The 15094-nt window shown below is 35.5% G+C and overlaps 1 long non-coding RNA gene across 1 annotated transcript in view; it reads left to right on the top strand.

Moving 5' to 3' along the window:
• Positions 1-2046: 2046 nt before the first annotated feature.
• LOC110455661 overlaps positions 2047-15094 on the top strand; it is a 17148-nt gene continuing 4100 nt past the window's right edge. Inside the window, exons 1-2 of the long non-coding RNA XR_002463483.1 lie at positions 2047-2205; positions 2883-2974. This is a non-coding gene — a long non-coding RNA (uncharacterized LOC110455661). The remainder of the gene's footprint in view (positions 2206-2882; positions 2975-15094) is intronic.

Raw genomic sequence — 15094 nt, 5'->3', positions numbered from 1 at the left:
TAGCTGTTTCTACACTAAATAGCCCTTGAGGACACCTGCTCAATTAGATGCCATATTTGATGCATTTCATGACGACATCAGTGGAGATTGTGAAAGCTTCAGACGTGAAGTTGCCCGCTGGAGAGTAAGGTGGTCTTTGGAAGAAACCAAGCCTTCTGACCTTAGTGAAAGTTTAAAAGTCGCAAACAAAACTCTGTACCCAGACATTTATATATGTCTGATATTGCTTAATATCATTCCAGTCTCAATAGCCTCAGCTGAGAGGCAGTTCAGTATCATGAGAAGGGTGAAAAACTACATGAGACCCACTATGTCCACTGAACGTCTGTCTGGACTAGCAATGTTGCAGAGTTAGACATATGGACATTGACATTAAAAATGTTATAATACAGTTCACTGGCAAAAAGGACAGAAAATTAGACTTCTGTTAGACAATCTGAGTATTATTAACATAATCGGGGCTTGTATTTGTTTGCTACTTTAGAGAAAAAATCTGCTGAGTAAGAGTGTTTATTTGTTGATTTATGATCATAAAACTGTCCATTTTCCAGTACCAAATAAAGCACCTCAANGGGGGGGGGGGGGGGGGGGCATTTGCCCGGACCCCCCTAGCACAATTATGAATCCACATGAAAAGAGGGCTAGCTACGCCCCTGTATGTTGAAGAATCATTTGGAACATTATGTATAAAAGCAGCTCTGATAAAGTTGTCAAGACAATTAATGGACTTTGAGGTGAAAATAAAATATTTTAAATATTTTTGGGTTTAGGCTTCTAGCAATGTTCTTCACTGAAGATGTGTCTTGAAGTCGGTCATTACACCTGCATTTGGGGTATTCATGATCTTAGTTTCTACATAAGGAGATGCAATGAATATTTGGCAAGTTTAATGAGGATAGGAAAACTTGAACATCAATAACACCAGACCCTTTCTGGATAATTGTATCAGGATGTATAATTTCCTTCTTGCTTATATAAGCTTGAGCAGACCAGGATAATCTTCATGCCTCTCCCTTTAAAATTAAAATTTACATGCCTGATGACTTTACCCCACAAGGTTACTGGGAAAACACTTTCAAAAGTCAAAGTTAATCCTATTGCATTATGCACATGCTACCTACCCCCTTGAAGGACTCCAGTCATTCAAAGGATTATGTTCCCAGTATGTTGGAACCCACTTATACAGCTGGGTAGAACGATACAACAAACACTTATCAAAAGTTATACACTAATCCTTAGAAGAATGCCAATGATGAAAACCCAGTTGACTGGTAACCCCTGCATCATCGAATCACTAGGGTATTTATTTGACAACGGTACCCCAAGTTACCGGACAAAATTCAACTTGTGCCAAATTTAGCTCATCGGGCCTAAAGTGCTGAGCAATCTTATGCTAAGGTGGTATGTCCAGCCTTCCGTTAAATTTCTTGCGTGAAGATTTCTCTTTCAATAATTTCTTCAGAATAACCAATGGCCTAAGGTTAAGGCCAGTAGCAAAATGGGATGTATGGCTAACAAAATGTTTCAAGTTGTTGGTCAATGGGGGTAAAAATTCAAAACTTTTGGATAACCAAAACACCATGAATCATGGTATTCGACTGGAAGAATGATGGGGAGGGGGGAGAGCTGTAAAGTTTGTTAAGATGAATTACCCAAGTGATTTATACATTTACATGTTGCAGGGACCGAAAAGACTTACTTTCTATGAAACATTATTTATGTTTATTTATTTTTATATTGTTCACTTCCTACTAACTTAATTAATAAATTACATTAGAACACAAATGTTAAAGGTTTTTTTAAGCTTGAGTATGCTCTGGACAGGTATCTTATAGATGCCTGTTAATTGTCCAAATGCTGATAAATCGTCTTCAAAGTGGAGATTAATGTAAAATACGTGTTTTATTCTAGTTTAAGTGTTGGAATCAACGGCGATAATGAGCTGTGCGTTTACAGAAACATGCATCAGAACATGTTTGTGTGGCCAGTATCTTGTTTACCCGTCTTTGATTTCCGACGCAGTTTTCAGAAGCTGATTATAACATCAATTGGCGGTTACACTCGGTCACACGACCACTGGGGGAGCATGCTAGCCCGAGGTCACGGAGTACAGAGGGGGAGGCTAATTACGGCCGATAACAAAGTCATTCATGCATGTCGGCCGGGAGGGACGAGCACCCGCGGGCGACACACTTCAAAGAAGCGGTAAACAATACACGTTTCTCTGTTCTTCCTCTAGTTTTCACCGAGAAAACAGGTCGAATGTCTTGTGTACGCGGACAGCACGCGCCAAGTCTTTGATCCTGGTACAATAGACCACAGGAACTTGAGAATGAGACTCCGTTCCGTATCGCTGTCGATTTTTAGTGTATAACCCTCGGTCAATACAGCCTATTGTGTTTCAAAAATTAGCAAGTCCCTATTGCCGGACATCTAAGGACAGAAACCGATACGTAAATTGAAACTGATTACCCAATTATCTATGTATCTACATGTTAGGAGGTGCCCGAAATATTCGTACTTGTGCAAATATAAACAATTAGAAAAGTGGAGAATGGTTACACGATTACCTGTCCAAATTAATTGATCGACTTCACATAAATAATTAGTAAAACTTCATAAAGTTTAAAATTAAACATGAAAACTTAGAGTTCTGTAACACTTAAAATTCTGTTTAAAATAACTTGATGGCTACTGTGGTTTACAATAAGATTGATCAAAAGATTGATGCCGAAATTTAGATCCGACTCATTTTTAACGTTTCGAATGGATTAAGATATCATCAAAAGAAAGGGTGAGGTTTTCAAGAGAGAAGAAATATTTTGAATGAAATGTACAATAAATTGTGTATTTAAAGATATTTACACAAAAATACTTTTCAGATTTACGAGGTTGTTGCCGGTTTCGTTCGTACTCCCGTCTTTATCGGAGTCAACCAAACGAAATAGACATCTGTAGCAGACGACACCTTCAGGTAAGTAACATTATCAATCAATACATACAAATACCATATACCGCCTTTGTGACTCACCTAGGCGGTTACTTCAAAGGGATTTTTATCGGCTATGGCGCTCTCAGATCGTTTCATATTAACAGGTAATACAGTTATCATATCAGAAGCATTAGGTTACGAATCCATTTGTGAAGGGATTTATGTAAACAGATCAAAACGCGTATGTAAGGTAATGAATAACAATTCTTTTGATATATGGGTTCTGTGTACTTTTTTTTTTTTTTTCAAAATCATGCATGCTTTTGTTATTTCCTTTGGAACATTTTGAAACATGAATTCATTGCATTGTAAAACAAAACACACAAACTTGACAAAGGTTTGTAGATAATTTTCCTGTTACTTTGAAACAATATTTGATGTAAAGGGAATTTCATGAAAGCTTTGATATTTTCCCCAATCTATGTTTTTTATAAATTATTCCCTTTATTATTGTTTTATTTCCATTTCAAAAACGAAGCAAATATAAAATAAAATAAAAAAAATAATAACAAGTGTTTGTTAAATTATTCATAAAAGTGGGTTACAAAATGAGAAAAGAAGTAGTTGTGTTTTTGTATCGCGTCCTTTTTTTTGACAAGAAAAGGCCCCATTTATATGGAAGTCTCGGATCATGGAAAATAAAAAAATGATTTGTCCTAATAACGACTTGCTTTATCATAATGCAACAAAGGTTTATCGTAAGAATGACATGGCTATGCCATAATAATGATTTACCATCTCGCATAAGCTTTGTTATCATAAGAAGGCTTTGTCGGTTTTATAAGATAGTAAGTTGTTAGTGTACAGCTGTGTCGCTATTATGACCTAACATTAGTTTTTTTCTCTGTGACTGGATTATGCCGCTGTGCTGTGTAAAATTATCAAAATATCCCGGAGAGATATGTCATTCCATGATATGACGTCATATTTTATTTTGACCTTTCCAATGAGAAGTTTGCAAATCATGTTGTCACAAGTAGACCAATCAAGCCACCTGTTAATAGTGCCTTCAGTGCAAGTTGTTGCAATCAGGAACCGTCAGCACTTTCTATTCACAAGAAAATAAAATTATTCCTAAATATTCTTATAATTGAAACATATGTGAAACATTTAAGCTGACCAGAAACGATTTTCTCATACATTTTGATGCACAAAAATTTAACTAAAAAGATAGAAATTTATCTAAAACAAATAAGCTGTCCTGGTCAGAAAATGATTTTTTATTATTTACTAAATACTATTTTGGATTAAAGAAATAAGTTGTTGGTTGGCGCAGTGGATAGCGCACTTGCCTTTCACCATTAGGCAGCTAGGGTTTGATTCCCCAAGTGGACATGAAAAGGTTTGGGGTCACCTGCCCGATCAAGTAAGTTTTCATCAGGTACTCCAGTTTCCACCCATATTAAGAGTTCAGCACTACAAGATTTTTTTATTTTTTTATTTTTTTTTTAATTTGCACTCACTTTTTTTTTTTCACATGTTATTAGAATATTTATTATGATTATCAGCTATCCATAAGAAAAACCAATATTGCGTTGCAAATATTTTGAAACGAGTGATTAATGAAGTTGAAAACTTGTTTTACAATAACTTTTTGTTATAAAATAATAAAAGTTTATATAAAGAAATAGCTAGAATCAAAGTTGGCTCTGTGTCATTCAGATAATATACAATGAAACCTCTATATATTGCCTTTGTTTAATTTGCCATTTTGCTTTACTGGTTAATTATCCCCAGCAAATTTTCTCTCTTTTTCGAAAGATGTCCTTTATACTCTGCCCTCAATTTATCACCAAACCCCTGTATAGTGCCAAATTTACAGAAAAGTTCACTTTATATAATGGACAGTTTTGATTTCTAATCTGGTTAACACAGATTTGAATTCAAGCATCTGGGGCAACCTGTTTTGGACTTGCTAACATGAGGTTCTATAATCTCGTAATGCTATTATAATAATAAGAATAATTTGAAGTTCTTATATACTGCTTAATAATCTCAACCTAGTTTGTAGGTCATCTCAAAGCGGTTCACAAATTATTATCCGTGGTTATAGGGCCTTTGCAACCAGCCAATATTCCCAATTCCGTGAGGGCATACAGCCGGAGCTGCCATCTCGGTACTCACAGCTAGCATATCTACAATCCTAGCACTGCCCAACCACGTACTCGTTTACAGCTGAGTAGACTGGAACAAACTCGTTTACAGCTGAGTAGACTGGAACAAGCGGAGTAAAGTATCTTGCTCGTATCTTGCTCAAAGATACATCACATTGCCGTGCCGTGACTCGAACCCGCAACCCTTTGGTCATGAGCCTGGCGTCCTACCACTAGACTACCGTGCCTCCTAAATATTGTTTATTTCTGAGCAATCCGTGGTGAAATAATCAGTTGTCTGCATCAAATAAAATATTTATCTAAGAAATAAAAATTAAAATACACAGGAGTTGCAAAGATACATTGTGTATTTTTCCATCATTCTTTAAGGATTCCTGTCTCACTGCACGCAAAACATTAGAGAATTCCACTGCAGTTTTGTCATACCTACAGTTACCTCCCCTTAATTTCATTTTGACTATAATTGTAACGTGTCTGGGCACAAGATACTTTCATTAACTAGATAGCTCAGTGGTATAGAGCAACAGTAAAATAATCTAGAGATCAAGGATTTTAATGACGGTCTGGATCCGTTGTACACTCGGAGCCGGAGCATTTTCTTTTTTTATTTCATCTTTATTTATTTTTTCATGAAAATTCCACAAGGTATGATGTTCATTTCAGGAATAGTTAAATCTATTGTCATGCTGGAGTATTGTTTTTGCATATTTATTGTTTTTGTCAGTAGTACAAAGACTCATAAAAAATATACAGATATATATATTGACAATAATTGGCCCAATTTGACCTCACAACCCCCCCTTGGGACATTAAGAATGAAACAAACAAAGATATTAATATCCCTTTATCTTTTTTCATCTTTTTGTTAGATACAAACTTTCCTGCCTTTATAAATGTTCAAATACTAACTAGTACGGCTACAGTAGGCGCAACATCAAAGTATGAAAATCTTGATATGGCAAAACTTTTTAATCAAGGTTGTTTTTTCATGTAGAATATCAATTGATAAATTGTGTTTTAATCTTGGCTATGAAAGTCAATTTATTGTAAGTTACAAGCATGAAAAATCAGTAAAATCATTTGTTGATGACAAGACAACCTATTCATGTTTTTGAAGGCGAATGACATGAAGGAGGACAGAGAAGTATCGCACACAAAACTACTGAAATCTAATCTCTCTGCCTTTGTACAAATTTTCCTTTCATTACGGAATTGACACAAGAGAAGTAAGGATTGGAATGAAACTAATAGGTCTTTAATATCAAAGGTGAATTAGATCTTTACTTTGCTGATAAGATTTTACGGAGAATAAATGGATTGTTTTTCTCTTAACCAAAGTGTGTATTCTCTTGATGTGCCATTGATATTGACACTTGCATATTTGAACAAAGGCAGCGAGTTAATTCTACGCAGCGTCCTCGTTGTTATCAAAGTTGGTGTCAATTATACATTTTCTGTCTTAATGACTAATCTGCCACTCCACAGGCTAAAATAATAAAAAAAAAAATCCAACCTCATTGAAGCAGATTCACATAGCCCTGTGACTGTACATAATATGCCAAAGTCCATGTTTATTCATCCTGATTTCCATGTCCCTGTGACAATATATCAAGGTTTATTAAAACTGATTCCCAGGACCCTGTGACTATATAGTATAGGTTGATTCAGACTGATTCCCAAGACCCTGTGATTGTATAATCCAGGTTGATTCAGACCGATTCCCAGGACCCTGTGACTGTATGAGTCTCTGTTGTAGGAGGCACGGTAGTTTAGTGGTAGGGGGCCAAACTCATGATGAAGAGTTGCGGGTTCGAGTCACGTCACGGCACTGTGTTGTATCTTTGAACACGACATTTTACTCTGCTTGGTCTGTCTTCTCAGTTGTAAATTAGTAAGTGGTTGGGCAGTGCTGGAATTGTTGAATGCTAGCTGGAAATTCTTGAGAATAAACAACACCAGGTATCCATCTCTTCTGTATTCAGGCCAAGTTTTGGGTCGTTGTGAATTATCTAAGACCATTTAAATCTTTAGTCCTAATCACTAGTGCCTGTATAGACAGATTGTGTGGCCAGTTTCTAGAAAAATAGTAAAGTCCTTATGACCTCTGTCTTTCACCAATTGTCAAATCCCTGTGACCTTCCTTGACATATTGTCATGTCCCTGTGAACTGTTCCTTGAACATTCAAGTCCCTGTGACCACTGTCTTTGAGAAATTGTCAAGTCCCTGTGGCCTGTACCTTAAGAAAAATGGTCAACTCCTTGTGATGCGTAACTAGATGGATTGTCAAGTACCTGACTGATTGATCTAGAATAATTGTCAAGTCCCTGTGACCTCTGTACCAAAACCAATTGTCAAGTCCCTGTGACCTCAGTACCAAAACCAATTGTCAAGTCCCTGTGACCTCAGTACCAAAACCAATTGTCAAGTCCCTGTGACCTATATTCAGACTGCAGCTGGACACCTGTAGTGATAGAATTACTGGCCAGAATTGTTTTTGGCCTCACGGAATGTCAGCAGGGGTACAAAGCACGTGCCTAAGTATTGTTTCAAAATATGTATATGCCCTATTTGTGTAATGGAATCAATTATACATTGTTACTTTACGATAAAGATTAAAGTCGATAGGATCTTAAAGAGAGCCGCTACTCCGCTGTAACAAGCCTTGTTCTGTAATGCTTATACCTAAAATACAGTCATAAATATCAACCATTGTTGTGTCATCCCGTTTTAAAGATTATCTGTCATCTTAAAGTTGTTTCATCTCGATGATTGAGATAAACATGAACAAATTCTAAAGCTTTGTTATTTACATATCACGAAATATAATTTTTGAAATATTTTTCAAATTAAAATCAAAGAAATCCTTCGAACAAGACAAAGAGATTAGAAATATTTTTTTCAAAAGAAAAAAATATTAGTCACCATCAAAGCCACACCTGTATGTATGTATGACTTGATGTGTATGCACTTTACACCTGTATAACTTGTTGCCCCCCCCCCCCCCATGACACATCTGTGTGTTGCAGAAATTATCACACCTAATGGACTACCTGTGCATGAGGTAATTAGGCCCAGGTGAGTGTATCAGACATCTTTAAGTGTCCTCACTAACTAGGTCAATTGTAATTTATCAAGATCAAACGGCTATCATTAGTACTCGCAGCGGTTCAAGGCAGAATCTACAAGTTAATAGAATGTCAAGACAGTACAGTTAAAAAAAAACCAACATAACATGCATGTTTTGTAGCTCAGTGCTTATTTACATTTTTTCTTTGAGCCAGCAAGATGCCGGTGAAAATTCAGTCATACCACGAATGTCGAAAAGCTTTATTTTACAACATTTTATATTTTCTAACCTTATGTATTTCAACTTATATTAATCACTCTTGTTGGCCCGGATGTTAGCGCACGGGGAGTCTTATTGTGGGAGATAACCGGAGTACCCGGAGAAAACCCACGTGGTCGGGCAGGTGACCCCATACCTTTTCACCTCTGATAGGGAAATCGAACCCCAGCCTTGGTGAAAGGCAAGTGTGCTATTCACTGCACCACCCAACCACCCTAAGCATTTGTTTCTTTCATAGAGCCCTCATGCGTCTTTCAGATCAACAAAAAAAAAAGGGTACATATATATCAATGTTTTAATTTATATGCAAACAAACAATGAACGTATTAAAAGTGTCTCAACGTTTCAAGACTGACAGGTCCCTTTGTCAAGGTAGAGCTATCTTCATGATAAAAAAAAATGATGGCCTTTCCATTGTAACATTGTAAAAACTGATTTTACGAAAGTCACTGAAAGCATGAATAAACTACAATATTTGATGTCTGTATTAATATTTATAGGTATAGACTCCCAAAGGACAACTTTCATTTCCCGATAAAAAGACATTTTCAGATTTGAATAACAGAATTTGATGGTTACCTGGTTGAATCGTTAAAATTAAGTTGCATTGGTTTTCACGGATTTTCAATTTAGATTTAGTACTCATTATTCAAACTTTTCTGATTAACTTACTTCACCCCCTGAAATTTCATATTAAACTATTCCATCCTTGGAACTGGAAGAGTTCATATGTGTCTTTCGGGGTGAACAGCTTATTGGCATTTCATCAATCAAAATATATTTAAAAAAGTTTTATTAAAGCTCTGACTTGATTTTTACTCAAATTGAAATCCTTTATTTTGAAAAGAACACACATTGAAAAAATAGTTTTAAATTCAAAATGAAAAGTGAACTCAAAAAGTCAATACACTTGTATAGACATTATTGTAAAATAACATTTTTAAAGCCTAGGTAAACAAATATTGCAGAATTTTGGTTCAGGTGAAATGGTTGCTATGTAATAATGTTTAAAAATAAAGAAATATCATTTTTTCATTCATATTTTAGAGCGAATGTGATTAAGAATATATATAGAAGTACTATCTGTTAGAAAATTTAGCCAAAATTGAATGTATGTCCTAAAATCAGGGTACCGGGGTAATGTACCTGTGGGGGTCTACCTGTGTAGCCTGGCTTTTCTTTATGTTATTGTTTTATCGGCCTATTTAATTCTTTATATCGACACAATAGACCATGTGTTTAAAGATCTAATTTGATACATGACAAATTATCTGCACCGAATGACATCAATAATTGGGCATACAATCATTTAAATCGTATTGAAATTTTATGATGACTAATTGCTTTTAAGACCTCTGAATATTGATGAATATAGACCAATTAAATTATTTTGTTTTAAAAAAATTAACAAACAATATACACAGCTATCTGATTTCCTTTCATCGTAAACCATAAAGGATGAAAAGCTTCAACGACAAAGCAAACTGTTTAGAATTCAATAAATAAACGCTATCATCAACACATGAAGTAATCTTTGTAGGGCAGGATTAGAAAGATAGCAAAACACTTGAAATTTTAAAATCAAAAGAAAAATTTATAAGATAAAAATGTCATTTCTTTTTATGCTATCATTGTAAAGGAAATTCTTGATAAACCTGCTCAGCCTAATCATTGCTTCAAAAGGATTCACCTTCGGAACAAACAGTTTGTATGGCCACTCCGTGGAAATTGGACAAACACAAATTTGGGGAATCAATTTGAAATAAAAAAAATAAAAAATCATATTAGAAAAATATATATATATTTTTCAAGCACAACAAATTACCAGGTACATATTTAGCTTTTAAAAAAATCAAAAGATTTTTTTTTAATTGTTAAATATATAAAAAAAATAATACATTAGAGATAATGTACTTTCACCGACTTGGTCTTTGCTAAACATATCTTATAATACAATATTACAAATCTAAAAAACTTGTTTACTGGTCTGATATCCGTGTAACTTCTTTTAACCCTTTCACCACTGTAGACCATATTGGACCCTTCCAGATCAAAGCATGGTTGAGTTTATTAAAGTTACATAGGGGTCGAATCCTGGTCTAGCCCCACTAGATATTTTTGCACGCGGAACGCTCTTGTGGTTTAGATTTTGTTTATTTCAACATCATTTATCTCATAAAAATCCTGCACGGTCTGGTTTCCTTTTCAGAAATGATTTATTAAAGCTACAGTCCTGCCAGATAAAACTGTGTCCAACACTTAGTTACAGTTTGTGGCAGTGGTATGGGGACCCTTAAGAACAACATGTCATCTCCTACCAGTAAACAAAATTTCTTTAGATCCCTACTCTAAGGATCCATGTACCACTGATAAAGACTTTACATAAGAAATCTTTTTTGCACTATGACTAAAGCTTTATAAAATCACTTCAGAAAAGGAGAAACCACATCCTTTTATAAAAAAAACCAATGAAGATGAAATAAATGAATATATATATATCAACAACAGTGTTTTGAGTGTAAAAATGCCAGGACTTGAACCCTGGACCTCAGATCATTATACTGTTGATCTCACCACGGAATTAGATAAGTTATCTAAGTCCGTGATCTCACCAACTATGTCACCTGGTCAACATCAGTACCCTAGTTCAATCACACTACAGTTATATCCTAACTTAACTTAAGGGGAGATCACTGTAAACAAACTATAGTGGAACTCTCTAGTGTTTTGCCTTGGTGGGACAGGGATCCTTAAGTGTTTTCAGTAAAATGTTCATGTACTTCGTTGTTCCTAGATGTAATGAAACAGGTAACAGAGGGCTTAGCTTTATGAATCATCTTTTAAAATAACACAAATAACAAAAAATGCAAATTTTGAGTAATATCTTATGTACCTGTTCCTAGATGTAATGAAACAGGACACAAGTTGGCTTTATCAATAATCTTTAACACAAATGTTGAAAATGCAAATTTTGAGTAATATCTTTATGTTTTTTTAGTAGTCCCATGCTTTTTTTTCTTCTGGTTGGTTATTACTATGTTTTTTGAATCCGTATAAAGGAAATTAAGGAAATACCAGTTATGAATATCAATATGTTTGTACATGAACAAGATTTAAATTCTATCGCTAAGCTAACAGGATTTGAACAACTGGGACAATATTGTTGGCTAAAGACTTTCGATGAACTCTCACTATAATTTTGGTCAGAACATACAAATATCAGTAGATTATAGTGTGTTTTGTTGGTGGAGGAAACAGGAATTCCCGGAGGAAAAACAACCGACCTGCATCCAGTACCTGGCAACTGCCTTACCTAGGCCTCGAACCCTTGACAATATGGTGGAGGGCCTTAAGTTATCATAGACGGTCAACCCCTGAACCAAATGGCCACTGCAGCCCTAGGGCAGAGGGGCCAGGTATCAATATTAGTACTAGTGCGAGGGGGTGAAATGTTGGGGGCAGGGGGGTAACATAACCTGACCATTTATGTCACTCTTTCTGTCCCCTTTAACCCCTCCTTGAGGAAAAATTAAATTCTGTCAACACTCACGTTAAAGAAATTCCTTCTCCATTGTAATCAACTCAAACATGAGCGTTTATTTAGAGATTTGTTTTAATTCATTATGGTAAGCTCAAATGCTGATGTCTATTGACGCTGCTGTTCTGAAGCCTACCTTATTCTATATCTACCGAGTACATTGCATACCCTCAGCAGCTATCTAAACAATATGAACAACACATACAACTTTGATGTGAAAAGGCAAACTACAAGGACTCGATTCAACATGTTAACGATTCAGAGGAGTTAACATTTAAATGGTTTTCGTCTTTGTGGAAATTCACCTGAGCTTGGCTAATGTAGCCCTAACTTTGTAATGGTTAGGGTCAATTTAACATCATAAACCGATATCACCTATTCCTTTTGATCATCGGGATCAGTGATTGGCTGGATGGGGATGACCAATCAGATGAATCCTTCTCATCAAATATGCATGCCGAGGGGGAACATTACATCGAGTAATGAAGCCCTGCCTATAGTCACACATAACACGAGACACAAGCTAATGAGTTTCGGGTATCTGAACTGCCACATTCTTTCGTCTTTAATCAACTCCGTCACCATCCAACTGAAACAAAATCCAACGAAATCCTCCCTTAAGATCCTTTCAGGTACTCTAATGGACCGTACTTGTTTATGGGGAAATGTATTTTATGGAAACATGCAAGACATATTTTTCATTAAAAAAAAATAGTTTGAAAATAATCAACTTTTTAAAACATGTTTCATGAATTGACAACTATTTTTAATTTACAATATGATCACCAGTGGATTTGGAAAACAGCTTTTGTAGATTTCTGTCTAACCATTTGTTTAGGTACGTTGACCCCAGTTTCTTTGAGAAATTTCTGCCCCAACATTTGGTCAGGTGAACAGGCTGTGATTTCCCCTCCTCCCACACACAAAAAAAGAAAAAGAAAGAAATGAAAGAAAATCAGCTAACACTTGTTTTTCTCCTAAAATATCATTTGCGGTTATATTTTTATTGATATATCTTATTTTGATAGTTTTTGAACATATGAAGTAATTTTCTTTGATCCTGTTCACATGCATTGAAATTGTGCTAGGAATGATTTATGAAATCAAGAAAAACTGAAAGTTCAAAGTTTTTGCTCAGACTCAACTTTTTGTTAGCTCACTAGCAGGAAGTTGCAGTTACCTAATTGTTTTCTAACAGTGTCCATCGTCTGTCCATCGACTTTTTTTCTTCGTCTTAAAACTAAAACATTTTCAAGGTCACTGGGGTCAAATCTTTTTCTCATATACTGGTAATATGTTTAGGTCAAACTCTGAGCACTGACAAGGGGTAAAGGGTTAACATCGGTTATAGGTAAAAAGCTTTAAGAGCATTTTTCTAAAATTCCATAATGCTCAGAGTCCAGATATATGGTGAGAAGGTGATACCTGGTAGTGAGTGCTATTAAGTTTCCTCATATGAATTACCTTTACCAACTTTCAAGGTCACATGAGTCAAAAATGTTAAAAATATGTTAAAAACTTCAGAAACATTTTCTAAATAACCAGAAAGTCTGGAGTAATTATACTTAGTCCATGGGTTATTACTTGGAATTGATTGAAATCACAATCACAAAACCATAACAACACAAATATGCTACCAAGATCAGTCCCGGATCTGGACCTGCCCCTAGGTACTTCATTTCTGGTCATTACAAAGAAATAAGACCTCACCCTATCGCCATATGTATCAATCTCAGCCAGATAGGTTATGAAGCATCCTTATGACCAGAAAGACAGTGGCCAAAATGAGGATATATTGGCAATACTACTTTTAATGAGATTTCTTTTGTGAACGTAATCTGTCCATCCAGGTGGGGCCACCCTTTTTGCCTAAGGGATTCAATATTGTGTGAATAAAGGGTTTGAATCCCTCCCCTACCCCTATTGCCAAGGGCAGAGGGATGAGGCATTTTCGGGGGCAAATACAAATATAAGTAAATCATAAAATCCTACTCTGTGAGTATTTTCTATTTTTATTTTACACAAGTCAACTTAATATTTAATTTTCACTTCACAAAAACACAAGTTGAAGTTCAAGTATTTTATTTCAGTATTCAAAAAACATTGTACACCAAATAACATACACATACAATAATAAGATTGTGTCAAAATAAGTAGATTTACTGAGGTAATCTTCAGCTGTGTTTACTTCAAATGTATCACAAAATAAACAAATAAATACACAACTTGTGATGTATCGGATGTAAAATAGTAAATTCCTGAGTAAAATGACTTCTTTTTCACAACATATAATATTGATCTGCCCAAAACTTTTGTTGGTAATGTTTGACTGTTCATGATCAAAAATACATTAAGGATGCCTGTCCAACTGTATAGGCAAAACACAGAACTACCACTGATCATGTGTCTCAGTTTGAAAGAGCAGACGTATTGTGATCGGAGGTCCAGGGTTCGAATCCATGCAGGTCTGCCTATTAATTTATTGTTACTATTTTGTTGATTTCATTTTTATTACTTTTTCATGAAAGTTCTAAAATGCAATGGGTATCGTTTCAGAAATTATTTATTTACCGCGTAAGCTGTTTCATGCTCATAATAAAAAGTTTAAAATACAAAGTTTTCGTACAGTTTTCAGCAGTGGCACAGAAACCGTTAACTCCCTAATGGACAAGCAATATGAACTATTCCAACTTTTTAATTGGAAGAGTTCAAATGTGTCTTCAGGGGTGAATGAGTTAACATTATTTGTACAAGAGTTGTTTGTATAACATTTATGTCTGGCCTAGAATGAGCAGTGCCGGTTCCAGCCCCCCAAAATCCCTACATCCCCAATTCCCATCTAGCCCCCCCTACCCCTCCAGAGTGATTCAATACTTTTCAAAATTTCCATGGGGGAGATTACGTGTGTTCAGAATTAAAAGCATATATAAATTGTGTGTATGTACCGTATTTTACCGGCAATAAGCCCCCTCTTGCAAATAAGCCCCCTCCCCACTTTGGTAAATGTCCTGGGAACAGGGTGGGTGCCTGCCATTAAGCCCCCCCCCCCCCCTTTTTGCAGGTGAAAAATGCGAAGTCGTTTGGAAAAAAAACCATGATAGTT

This window comes from Mizuhopecten yessoensis, unplaced genomic scaffold, assembly GCF_002113885.1.
Source record: "Mizuhopecten yessoensis strain PY_sf001 unplaced genomic scaffold, ASM211388v2 scaffold8361, whole genome shotgun sequence".
In the NCBI taxonomy this organism is placed as follows: Eukaryota; Metazoa; Mollusca; class Bivalvia; order Pectinida; family Pectinidae; genus Mizuhopecten; species Mizuhopecten yessoensis.
The sequence above is the reverse complement of the archived record's forward strand: the minus strand, read 5'-3'. Positions and strand labels throughout refer to the sequence as shown.